This window comes from Pristiophorus japonicus, chromosome 1 (assembly GCF_044704955.1).
Source record: "Pristiophorus japonicus isolate sPriJap1 chromosome 1, sPriJap1.hap1, whole genome shotgun sequence".
In the NCBI taxonomy this organism is placed as follows: Eukaryota; Metazoa; Chordata; class Chondrichthyes; family Pristiophoridae; genus Pristiophorus; species Pristiophorus japonicus.
Genome location: NC_091977.1, coordinates 229737465 through 229751201, shown reverse-complemented (window position 1 = coordinate 229751201; position 13737 = coordinate 229737465). Strand labels below are relative to the sequence as shown.

Genomic DNA, 13737 nt, shown 5'->3' with positions numbered 1-13737 from the left:
AGAGGTCAGAGTGGGAGTGGAGCAGAGAATTAAAGTGACAGGCAACTGGAAGCTCTGGGTCACGCTTGCGGACTGAATGGAGGTGTTCCGCAAAGCGGTCACCCAATCTGTGTTTGGTCTCCCCAAGGTAGAGGAGACCGCATCGTGAGCAGTGAATACAGTAGACTAAATTGAAAGAAGTACAAGTAAATCACTATTTCACCTGGAAGGAGTGTTTGGTCTCTGCATAGTGGGAAGGGAGGAGGTAAAAGGGCAGGTGTTGCATCTCCTGCACTTGCATGGAAAGCTGCTGTGGGAAGGGGAGAGGGTGTTGGTGGTGATGAGGAGTGGACCAGGGTCTCGTGGAGGGAATGGTCCCTTCGGAATGCTGAAAGGGGAGGGGAAGGGAAGGTGTGGTGGGATAACGCTGGAGTTGGCGGAAATGGCAGAGGATGATCCGTTGAATGTGGAGGCTGGTGGGGTGGAAGGTGAGGATAAGAGGCACCCTATCTTGGTTCCGGGAGGGAGAAGGGGTGAGAGCAGAAGTGTGGGAAATGGAACAGACATGGTCGAGAGCCCTGTCAACCACAGTGGAGGAAAATCTTTGGTTAAGGAAAAAGGAAGACATATCAGAAGCACTTGTATGGAAGGTGACATTGCCAGAACAGATGCGACGGAGACACAGAAACTGGATGAATGGAATAGAGTCCTTACAGGAAGCGGGTTGGAAGTATAGTCAAGGTAGCTTTGGGAGTCAGTGGCCTTATAGTGGATGTTGGTCGATAGCCTATATATAAATGCAAGTTGTTGTTGAATGTCCGAGGTTTCCCCCTCACCTTATGGTAGGGGGAAACCTCTGGTAAGTGCCTGGCCCAGCAGGGATGGGGAACCGAGCATAATGGGAGACGTCACAGACTTGTGTTCAGCATTGTGTAGCTTTCAATGCATTGAGCATAGTCTAGTTGAATGTGTATAATCTTACTTCCAATTGATCTACTTATCTCATTTTTTTTGCCAATTTTCACCTTTTCCCCTCTTCCTGGAGGTAATCCTAGTGGAGTCCAGTTCTACAGACACAGAACTAGGGGGCATAATCTTAGAATAAGGGGCCGCACATTCAAAACTGAGATGAGGAGGAATTTCTTCTCTCAAACGGTTGTAAATCTGTAGAATTCTCTGCCTCAGAGAGCTGTGAAAGCTGGGTCATTGGATATATTTAAGACAGATTTTCTTAACCAATAAGGGAATAAGGGGTTATGGGGAGCTGGCAGGGAAGTGGATCTGAGACCATGATCAGATCAGCCATGATCTTATTGAATGGCAGAGCAGGCTCGAGGAGCCGTATGGCCTACTCCTGCTCCTATTGCTTATGTTCTTATGTAATATGAACTGTCACTAAGCTTATTTTTAACACTGGCCGAGATTTAGTTCACCTTGTACCATTCTCTTACCTCAGACATCAGATTTTAGGTTCAGGCCCCACTCAAACATTTTGGCTAACATTCCAGTGCAATACTGAGGGAGAAATACATTGTCAAAAGGTGTACTCCTCCAGACACAACATTAAACCAATGTCCCAACAGCATATTGCAATAGTTCAGGTGCACATTAAAATACCCATGGCACGTTTTGAGGAATTGTAGGACGTTCTCCTTGCGTCATACCAAACATTCCTCCCTCAATCAACACCATAAAAAACAAATGAATTGAACATACAGCAGTTTGCAGGGTCTTTTTCTGCACAAAGTAGGCTCTGTAATGGCCAGAACTACAAATAATTGTTCTTCATTGTGAAGCTCCTGGAGGAGGATTGACCTATAAGGATTGTGTTCAATTCTGGGCACCACACTAAGACCTTAGAGCGTGTGTAGAGGAAATTTACAAGAATGGTGCCATGGATTAGGGACTTCAGTTATGTAAAGAGACGAGAGAAGTGTTCTCCTTAGAGCAGAGAAGGTTAATAGATTTGAGAGGTGTTCAAAATCATGAAGGGTTTTGACAGACAGAGTAAATAAGGAGACACAGTTTCCAATGGCAGAAGGATCGATAACCAGAGGACACAGATTTACGGTAATTGGCAAAAGAACCAGGGGTGACATGAGGATTTTTTTTAATGCAGTGAGTTGTTGTGATCTGGACTGCACTGCCTGAAAGGGTGGTTGTTATGTATTGCTGCTTGGGGTCACTAGACATCAGGGGGCGCCACTGTCCGTGGTCATCGGGCTGTACGTATGTGTGCGCGGGCCCCGGTATAAGAGCCCATGTCATGTGCGCACTTTGGACGCGAATAAAGCTGAACCAGGTTTGAACCAGAGTGAGTTTACAGTAACAAGTCTTTCGAGTCATTATATACATTACATTTGGTGACGAGGTAACTTAAGAACCTTTGCATGCACAATGGGCACCATTGTAATTCTGGAGAGATTCGTGGATGGTGAGGATTGGGCCGATTTTATCGACCGCTTGGATCAGTATTTCGTGGCCAACAAAATGGTTACGCAGTTAGGCGCAGGGCGTTTCTCCTCACCGTTTGTGGTCCAAAAATTTATGGCCTCAAAGAATCTTCTCTCGCCTGCACGTCCAACGGACAAAGAGTATGGGGATTTGTGCGCGTGAACATCTCAAGCCAAAAGAGGGGATCATCGTCTCACGCTATCGCTTCTACACACATGTTCGTGCTGAGGACCAGGATGTGTCAGGATTCGTCGCCGACCTAAGATGTCTGGTCGAGCCGTCTAAGTTCGGAAACGCGTTGGAAGACATGCTGCGAGATTTCTTCGTGATAAGCATCAGCCATGATGTAATCCTTCAGAAATTATTGGCTGCAAAAAGGCTGAATTTGAGCAAGGCCATCACGACTGCCCAGGCATGCATGGCGATTGGTGATAATTTAAGGCAGATATCACCGAAGAGTCGGAGCTCCACCGCAAGTACTGTAAACAAGATTGTGTCGTCATCTGGCAGAGCTGCTTATGGCAGGGCCGACTCGACTGCTTATGTGAAACCTGTTGCTGCTCAAAGTCCGCCAACTGGTACATAGAAACATAGAAACATAGAAAATAGGTGCAGGAGCAGGCCATTCAGCCCTTCTAGCCTGCACCGCCATTCAACGAGTTCATGGCTGAACATGAAACTTCAGTACCCACTTCCTGCTTTCACGCCATACCCCTTGATCCCCCGAGTAGTAAGGACTTCATCTAACTCCCTTTTGAATATATTTAGTGAATTGGCCTCAACTACTTCCCGTGGTAGAGAATTCCACAGGTTCACCACTCTCTGGGTGAAGAAGTTTCTCCTTATCTCGGTCCTAAATGGCTTACCCCTTATCCTTAGACTGTGACCCCTGGTTCTGGACTTCCCCAACATTGGGAACATTCTTCCTGCATCCAACCTGTCCAAACCCGTCAGAATTTTAAACGTTTCTATGAGGTCCCCTCTCACTCTTCTGAACTCCAGTGAATACAAGCCCAGTTGATTCAGTCTTTCTTGATAGGTCAGTCCCACCATCCCGGGAATCAGTCTGGTGAATCTTCGCTGCACTCCCTCAACAGCAAGTATGTCCTTCCTCAAGTTAGGAGACCAAAACTGTACACAATACTCCAGGTGTGGCCTCACCAAGGCCCTGTACAACTGTAGCAACACCTCCCTGCCCCTGTACTCAAATCCCCTCACTATGAAGGCCAACATGCCATTTGCTTTCTTAACCGCCTGCTGTACCTGCATGCCAACCTTCAATGACTGATGTACCATGACACCCAGGTCTCGTTGCACCTTCCCTTTTCCTAATCTGTCACCATTCAGATAATAGTCTGTCTCTCTGTTTTTACCACCAAAGTGGATAACCTCACATTTATCCACATTATACTTCATCTGCCACGCATTTGCCCACTCACCTAACCTATCCAAGTCACTCTGTAGCCTCATAGCATCCTCCTCGCAGCTCACACTGCCACCCAACTTAGTGTCATCCGCAAATTTGGAGATACTACATTTAATCCCTTCGTCTAAATCATTAATGTATAATGTAAACAGCTGGGGCCCCAGCACAGAACCCTGCGGTACCCCACTAGTCACTGCCTGCCATTCCGAAAAGTACCCATTTAATCCTACTCTTTGCTTCCTGTCTGACAACCAGTTCTCAATCCACGTCAGCACACTACCCCCAATCCCATGTGCTTTAACTTTGCACATTAATCTCCTGTGTGGGACCTTGTCGAAAGCCTTCTGAAAGTCCAAATATACCACATCAACTGGTACTCCTTTGTCCACTTTATTGGAAACATCCTCAAAAAATTCCAGAAGATTTGTCAAGCATGATCTCCCTTTTACAAATCCATGCTGACTTGGACCTATCATGTCACCATTTTCCAAATGCGCTGCTATGACATCCTTAATAATTGATTCCATCATTTTACCCACTACTGAGGTCAGGCTGACCGGTCTATAATTCCCTGCTTTCTCTCTCCCTCCTTTTTTAAAAAGTGGGGTTACATTGGCTACCCTCCACTCGATAGGAACTGATCCAGAGTCAATGGAATGTTGGAAAATGACTGTCAATGCATCCGCTATTTCCAAGGCCACCTCCTTAAGTACTCTGGGATGCAGTCCATCAGGCCCTGGGGATTTCACCCGGTTGGCGTTGTGGGGGCAATCATCGTCCTCATCAGTGTCGGTTTAAATAGTACATCTGTAAAGACTGTTCCAAAATGGGGCGTCTTCAGCGAATGTGCCCACAACTGAGCAAGCGTGCTGCCTCTCATCACATTGATGACGACGACCAGTCCAGTGCTGGCCCGGATATGCAACCTGTAGAATTTACCAATATTTCACAAAGATTCCTTGTACCTTTCCCCTGCAGAAGAGAAGAATTCCTTTCTGGACTTTTAAAATGGAAAGAAAAACTTCGGGACACATATGAGTTTAAAGGGGCAGACGAGGCCTGCAGGGTATAAAAGGGGATGCATTCATGCCCCGCCCCCCCCCCCCCCCCAGTGTTTGGAAAGGGAATTTAATTTGGAACTCGAACATTTTGGTATCCTAGGAAAAACTCTGAGGAAGATACCAAAGAGCTTTACAAGTTTAAGATCTCTAAAGGAGCATGTTGGAACAGACTGCCAGAGCAGAGGGTGGGACTTCACTCAGGAATTTGGGTACTGGAGCTAATTCAATTTGTCTGGGAGAATGAGTCAATCTAACAAGAACTGAGAGAAATAAAAATGTGTGCCCTAATGACAATAAGCACATCAAGAGCTATCAGGCTAATCACCGAAGACCATTAGCGGTATGCATGTGCAAATAGACCTATAGAAATCACGGGCCCAGCCCAATGGCCCAAGAGTTTAAACACTGCTCCAACAATGCCAACAGGTGATTTTCCACAGTAATACATCATAATCAAATTACTGCTGAACGAGCCCAACAAATGCTGACAAAGAGAGCTCAAAACTAATGAGCAGCTCCCTTGAAACAAAGAGCTGGGCCAGATTTGGTGGGAGATAAGGAAGCCTTTTTGGGGTATATCCCAGTTTTACAAGGAAAAGAACACAAGCAGCCGGAGGTGGGGAGTGAAGAGATGGAGTAGTGAAGAAAACTGCAAAAAATCATCAAGGACCGACTGAGCACGCCAACAGCAAGAGGGCCACGAAACGGAAGGTTGTCAGCAACCAAATTGACAACCTGGGCCACCACAACAGCGAAACGACCAACCGAAACCAACTCAGCAAAAACCGAAGAATCGACATTTATTTCCACTCTACAATCTACTTCTGAATGACCAACGGGTGAGAAATTAGCTAAAAGGATGAACTAAAACTATTCCTAACCAAAGAAAGTGGATACTTACCCCATACATCCAAAACGCAACTTACCGCATCAACGGACTCACCCCAACTGAAGACTACGCAGTCCGAAGTCCTCTCCTCCGTCCGGGGTACGCTCGCCTAGAAGGCCAAGTGCAGCGAACCCCGAAACCGCGATTCACCGCCAACTGTTAAAAGGGATTGATGAGCATAGACCCTGAACCCCCAGAGCTATAACTTAGTTAGTTAGGGGAATTGGGAGGGGGGAGGCTGGGATAACTTGTGTAAATGTATCTGCATTCTCCTCTTTACCCCATTTAGAGTTTAAGCTGTATTCTTTTCCCCACAGGCTGTATGTGACAATTGATTCAATGTGTTGTACCCCTCAGTGTGTATTGGTATTACTATTGAGTGTGTGTTATTAAAGGTGTGCCTTTTACTTCCTTTTAAACATAATAAAGCCATACCTGTTTCCTACCTTGAAATCGATTGTCTGTCCAAGTCTGTCACAGTCCCTTCATAATTCCAGAGTCTCGAACCAAAGGTGTGGGAGCAATTCGAAACCGCTCATATAAGGTCAGAAGGGAAAGCTGACCACCCTCCCCCCCAAAAACCACCCCTTACAAACCCAAGATACCCGAGGAGGAAGTGTACAGTCTATATTCGTTCCTGACAAAGAGCCAACCGATAATGGTTAATGTGAAGCTGAATGGTGTGCCTGTATCAAATGGAGCTGGACACGGGTGCGAGGCAGTCGACAAGCTGCTGGACACTGAGGCTGTGAAGCCTAAGCTGAGTCCAGTCAATGCCAAGTTGCGTACTTACACTAAGGAACTCATACCGGTGATTGGCAGTGCAGTAGTGAAGGTGTCGTATGATGGTGTGGGTCACAATTTACCATTATGGATCGTCCCAGGCAATGGTCCAACACTGTTCGGCAGGAACTGGCTCGAGAAAATCAAGTGGAACTGGAATGATATCAAAGCATTGGTCCTCAGTGGATGACACTTCATGTGCTCAAATGCTGAAGAAGTTTCCTTCTTTGTTTGAACCGGGCATTGGCAATGTTACTGAAGCCAAGGTGCAGATTCACCTGGATTTTGATGCAAGACCTGTCTATCATAAAGCTCGGTCTGTTCCGTACATGAGGGAGAAGGTCGAAATTGAGCGTGACAGATTAGAACGTGAAGGGTCATGGGCCAGCCCTATCGTTCCTGTGTTAGAGTGATGGCACTGTCAGGATCTGTGGAGACTACAAGGTCACAATTAACCGATTTTCGAAACAGGATCAGTATCCGCTACCGAAGGCTGATGACCTGTTCGCCATGCTAGCTGGTGGAAAGTCGTTCACTAAACTGGATCCGACGTCGGCCGATATGACACAGGAGCTTGTCGACACTTCGAAAAAACTCACCTGCATCAACACCCATAAAGGACTGTTTGTCTACAACAGGTGTCCTTTTGGAATCCGTTCGGCTGCAGCCATATTTCAGAAGAACATGGAGAGTCTACTGAAGTCCGTTCCTACAACTGTCGTATTTCAAGACGACATTCTGGTCACAGGTCGTGACACTGCTGAACATCTGAACAATCTTGAAGAAGTCCTACATCATCTGGACAAAGTGGGACTCAGGCTGAAACATTCTAAGTGTGTCTTCATGGCACCTGAAGTTGAATTCCTGGGGAGGAAGATTGCTGCTGATGGCATCAGGCCTACTGATTCGAAAACCAATTCCATCAAAAATGCACCCAGACCTCAGAATGTGACGGAGCTGCGTTCATTCCTTGGGCTACTCTACTACTTCGGTAATTTCTTACCCAGATTGAGCCTTTTATTAGAGCCACTGCACATGCTGCTCAGAAAAGGTGACAACTGGATCTGGGGTGTATCACAAGATAGAGCTTTTGAGAAAGCCAAGAATATGCTCTATTCGAACAAGCTGCTTGTTCACTACGATCCGTGTAAGAGTCTTGTATTGACCTGTGATGCTTCATCATATGGGGTTGGCTATGTACTCCAACAAGCAAATGAGTCAGGTAAGTTATAACCTGTTGCGTATGCTTTGAGAAGTTTGTCAAAGGCGGAAAGAGCAAAGAAGCTTTGGCCTGTGTGTATGGGGTCAAAAAAATGCATCAGTACCTGTTTCGTCTTCGTTTTGAACTCGAAACAGATCACAAGCCACTTTGTTTTTGGAAAACAAAGGTATTAATACCAATGCATCGACCTGTATCCAGAGGTGGGCGTTGACATTGTCTACCTATGATTATGTTATTCGTCATAGACCTGGCACTGAGAATTGTGCCGATGAACTGAGTCGTCTGCTGTTGCCACACCTGAAGTGGAGACACCTCAACCTGCAGATCTACTGTTAGTAATGAATGCTTTTGAGAGTGAAGGGACTCCTGTCACTGCTCAACCAGTGAGGATCTGGACCAGCCATGATCCTATCGTGTCGGTTGTGAAACGTTGTATCCTCAGTGGTGATTGGTCTGCAATACCTATGGAAATGTGTGATGAGACTAAACCCTACAACCGTCGCAAAGATGAACTATCCATTCAGTCAGATTGTCTACTCTGGGGCAATCGTGTTGCTATGCCTAAGAAAGGCAGAGAAAAATTTGGACGTGAACAACATAGCACTCATCCTGGTATCGTCATGATGAAAGCCATTGCCAGGGCTCATGTTTGGTGGCCTGGAATTGACTCTGATCTGGAATCATGTGTGCATCAGTGCAATACTTGCATGCGGCTAAGTAAAGTAGCAGCAGAATCTCCGCTGAGTCTTTGATCATGGCCATCTAAACCATGGCCGAGGATACACATCGATTTTGCGGGCTCTTTCCTGGGTAAGATGTTTTTTGTTGTGGTGGATGCATATTGTGTTATTATGTCATCCAGTATGTTCACAGCTACTATTGAGAGCCTTCGTGTCATGTTTGCTACTCATGGTTTGCCTGACATTGTTGTGAGCGATAACAGATCCTGCTTCACAAGTTTGGAGTTTCAGGAGTTCATGAAACTCAAATGGTATCAGACATGTAAGGTCTGCTCTATTCAAACCTGCCTCAAGCAGTGCGTGCGGTTCAAATGATCAAGCAAAGCAAGAAATGTGAGACTCAGGGTTCACTGCAGACTAGTTTGTCATGTATATTGTTTAGTTACAGGATAAGACCTCACAAGCTTACCAGGGTCTCCCCTGCTGAACTACCGATGAAGAAAAGTCTCAAGACCAAGCTTTCTCTTGTCCATCCTGATTTGAATGATCATGTTGTAAACAGATGTCAAAATCAGCAATGGTATCATGATCGTGCTGCTGTATCATGTGACATCTCTGTCAACGATCCAATTTATGTGCTGAATTATGGTCAAGGTCCAAAGTGGATTGCCGGTACTGTTACAGCCAAGGAAGGAAGGTAACAGAGTGTTTATTGTCGTGCTCAAGAATGGGCAAACATGCAGGAAACATGTTGATCAGATAAAACTGCGGCAGACGGATGAACCAGAACCGGTTGAGGAAGATGCAGTCAGTGACCAACCAACCAATGTTCATTCATCAGAAGACTCTGCTATCATTACTGAATCTGGACTTTCAGTCTCTGATAGGGTCATTACCACTCCCATCAGATCGGTTACTCAGCCTCCAGTCATAACTGACACAGAACACTCGCTCAGAACTGGAGTTGAACTGAGACGATCAACTAGTGAGCTAAAAGCCCCAGACCGTCTTAATTTGTAGAGACTGATACTAAGATCTTGACGGGGGATGTTGTTATGTATTGATGCTTGGGGTCACTAGACACCAGGGGGCGCCACTGTCAGAGTCATAGAAACATAGAAAATAGGTGCAGGAGTAGGCCATTCGGCCCTTCTAGCCTGCACCGCCATTCAATGAGTTCATGGCTGAACATGCAACTTCAGTACCCCATTCCTGCTTTCTTGCCATACCCTTTGATCCCCCTAGTAGTAAGAACTTCGTCTAACTCCTTTTTGAATATATTTAGTGAATTGGCCTCAACAACTTTCTGTGGTAGAGAATTCCACAAGTTCACCACTCTCTGGGTGAAGAAGTTTCTCCTCATCTCGGTCCTAAATGGCTTACCCCTTATCCTTAGACTGTGACCCCTGGTTCTGGACTTCCCCAACATTGGGAACATTCTTCCTGCATCTAACCTGTCTAAACCCGTCAGAATTTTAAACGTTTCTATGAGATTCCCTAGTGAATACAAGCCCAGTTGATCCAGTCTTTCTTGATAGGTCAGTCCCGCCATCCCGGGAATCAGTCTGGTGAACCTTCGCTGCACTCCCTCAATAGCAAGAATGTCCTTCCTCAAGTTAGGAGACCAAAACTGTATACAATACTCCAGGTGTGGCCTCACCAAGGCCCTGTACAACTGTAGCAACACCTCCCTGCCCCTGTACTCAAATCCCCTCGCTATGAAGGCCAACATGCCATTTGCTTTCTTAACCGCCTGCTGTACCTGCATGCCAACCTTCAATGACTGATGTACCATGACACCCAGGTCTCGTTGCACCTCCCGTTTTCCTAATCTGTCACCATTCAGATAATAGTCTGTCTCTCTGTTTTTACAATCAAAGTGGATAACCTCACTTTTATCCACATTATACTTCATCTGCCATGCATTTGGCCACTCACCTAACCTATCCAAGTCACTCTGCAGCCTCATAGCATCCTCCTCGCAGCTCACACTGCCACCCAACTTAGTGTCATCCGCAAATTTGGAGATACTACATTTCATCCCCTTGTCTAAATCATTAATGTACAGTGTAAACAGCTGGGGCCCCAGCACAGAACCTTGCAGTACCCCACTAGTCACTGCCTGCCATTCTGAAAAGTGCCCATTTACTCCTACTCTTTGCTTCCTGTCTGACAACCAGTTCTCAATCCATGTCAGCACACTACCCCCAATCCCATGTGCTTTAACTTTGCACATTAATCTCTTGTGTGGGACCTTGTCGAAAGCCTTCTGAAAGTCCAAATATACCACATCAACTGGTTCTCCCTTGTCCACTCTCCTGGAAACATCCTCAAAAAATTCCAGAAGATTTGTCAAGCATGATTTCCCTTTCACAAATCCATGCTGACTTGGACCTATCATGTCACCTCTTTCCAAATGCGCTGCTATGACATCCTTAATAATTGATTCCATCATTTTACCCACTACTGAGGTCAGGCTGACCGGTCTATAATTCCCTGTTTTCTCTCTCCCTCCTTTTTTAAAAAAGTGGGGTTACATTGGCTACCCTCCACTCCATAGGAACTGATCCAGAGTCAATGGAATGTTGGAAAATGACTGTCAATGCATCCACTATTTCCAAGGCCACCTCCTTAAGTACTCTGGGATGCAGTCCATCAGGCCCTGGGGATTTATCGGCCTTCAATCCCATCAATTTCCCCAACACAATTTCCCGACTAATAAGGATTTCCCTCAGTTTCTCCTCCTTACTAGACCCTCTGACCCCTTTTATATCCGGAAGGTTGTTTGTGTCCTCCAAAGTACTTGTTCCATTGGTCTGCCATTTCTTTGTTCCCCGTTATGACTTCCCCTGATTCTGACTGCAGGGGACCTACGTTTGTCTTTACTAACCTTTTTCTCTTTACAAATCTATAGAAACTTTTGCAATCCGTCTTAATGTTCCCTGCAAGCTTCTTCTCGTACTCTATTTTCCCTGCCCTAATCAAACCCATTGTCCTCCTCTGCTGAGTTCTAAATTTCTCCCAGTCCCTGGGTTCGCTGCTATTTCTGGCCAATTTGTATGCCACTTCCTTGGCTTTAATACTATCTCTGATTTCCCTTGATAGCCACGGTTGAGCCACCTTCCCTTTTTTATTTTTACGCCAGACAGGAATGTACAATTGTTGTAGTTCATCCATGCGGTCTCTAAATGTCTGCCATTGCCCATCCACAGTCAACCCCTTAAGTATCATTCGCTAATCTATCCAAGCCAATTCACGCCTCCTACCTTCAAAGTTACCCTTCTTTAAGTTCCGGACCATGGTCTCTGAATTAACTGTTTCATTCTCCATCCTAATGCAGAATTCCACCATATTATGGTCACTCTTCCCCAAGGGGCCTCGCACAACGAGATTTCTAATTAATCCTCTCTCATTACACAACATCCAGTCTAAGATGGCCTCCCCCCTAATTGGTTCCTCGACATATTGGTCTAGAAAACCATCCCTTATGCACTCCAGGAAATCCTCCTCCACCGTATTGCTTCCAGTTTGGTTAGCCCAATCTATGTGCATATTAAAGTCACCCATTATAACTGCTGCACCTTTATTGCATGCACCCCTAATTTCCTGTTTTTTGCCCTCCCCAACATCACTACTACTGTTTGGAGGTCTGTACACAACTCCCACTAACGTTTCTTCCCCTTTAGATTCCACATCATCCAAGCTAATGTCTTTCCTAACTATTGCATTAATCTCCTCTTTAACCAGCAATGCTACCCCACCTCCTTTTCCTTTTATTCTATCCTTCCTGAATGTTGAATACCCCTGGATGTTGAGTTCCCAGCCCTGATCATCCTGGAGCCACGTCTCTGTAATCCCAATCACATCATATTTGTTAACATCTATTTGCACAGTTAATTCATCCACTTTATTACGGATACTCCTTGCATTAAGACACAAAGCCTTCAGGCTTGTTTTTTTAACACCCTTTGTCCTTTTAGAATTTTGCTGTACAGTGGCCCTTTTTGTTCTTTGCCTTGGGTTTTTCTGCCCTCCACTTTTCCTCATCTCCTTTTTGTCTTTTGCTTTTATCTCCTTTTTGTTTCCCTCTGTCTCCCTGCATTGGTTCCCATCCCCCTGCCATATTAGTTTAACTCCTCCCCAACAGCACTAGCAAACACTCCCCCTAGGACATTGGTTCCGGTCCTGCCCAGGTGCAGACCGTCCGGTTTGTACTGGTCCCACCTCCACCAAAAACGGTTCCAATGCCCCAGGAATTTGAATCCCTCCCTGCTGCACCACTGCTCAAGCCACGTATTCATCTGCGCTATCCTGCGATTCCTACTCTGACTAGCACGTGGCACTGTATCAATCCCGAGATTACTACTTTTGAGGTCCTACTTTTTAATTTAGCTCCTAGCTCCTTAAATTTGTTTCGCAGGACCTCATCCCTTTTTTTTTTTTACCTATATCGTTGGTACCAATGTGCACCACGACAACTGGCTGTTCTCCCTCCCTTTTTAGAATGTCCTGCACCTGCTCAGAGACATCCTTGACCCTTGTACCAGGGAGGCAACATACCATCCTGGAGTCTCGGTTGCGGCCGCGTCGGAAATCATCGGGTTGTACGCACGTGTGCGCGGGCCCTGGTATATAAGAGCAAGTACCATGTCGTGTGCACTTTGGGCACGAATAAAGTTGAACCAGGTTTGCACCTGAGTGAGTTTACAGTGACAAGTCTTTCGAGTCATTATATACATTACAGTGCTGGAAGCAGATTCAATGATATCATTTAAAAGGGAATTGGATAAATACTTGTAGGGATTAAGGAAAGAGCAGAGGGGAGTGGAAATAATGGATAGCCCTTTTAAAGAGCCGTCACAGGCACAAGAGGCTGAATGGCCTCCTTCTGTATATGGCTAAATGCACATGCAAACATCTTTTCCTCACCATCAGGTCGTGGCTCCCTGCCAACAAATGATGTCCCTGCCGGAGAACCGACCAGACCCGGTGCATTATGTCGTTTTTTTTAAAGATTACACCGTGGCTGGGGACGATGGCTTGGCACAGAATTTCCACAAGCTCATTTCAACTATAGTTATTCGTCCTTATTTTACGCCGGTTTCCTCTGACTCGTAAGAGAAAACTTACCGTTAACGACGAGTCACGACAGCTTCCAGAAACGTCCAGCCCCTACAAAGATGACAATCGTGCTGGCTTCACCTCGCCAATGCACGCATGCGCGAATTTACCGCTCCGATGCA

General features: G+C 45.9%; 1 protein-coding gene across 1 annotated transcript in view; it reads right to left on the bottom strand.

Annotated features, from left to right (window-relative positions):
• LOC139268901 (dnaJ homolog subfamily A member 1-like) overlaps positions 1-13715 on the bottom strand; it is a 50771-nt gene extending 37056 nt beyond the window's left edge. Inside the window, exon 1 of the mRNA XM_070887734.1 lies at positions 13625-13715. The gene's annotated coding sequence lies outside the window, so the exon portion shown is untranslated. The remainder of the gene's footprint in view (positions 1-13624) is intronic.
• Between the last annotated feature and the right edge of the window lie 22 nt (positions 13716-13737).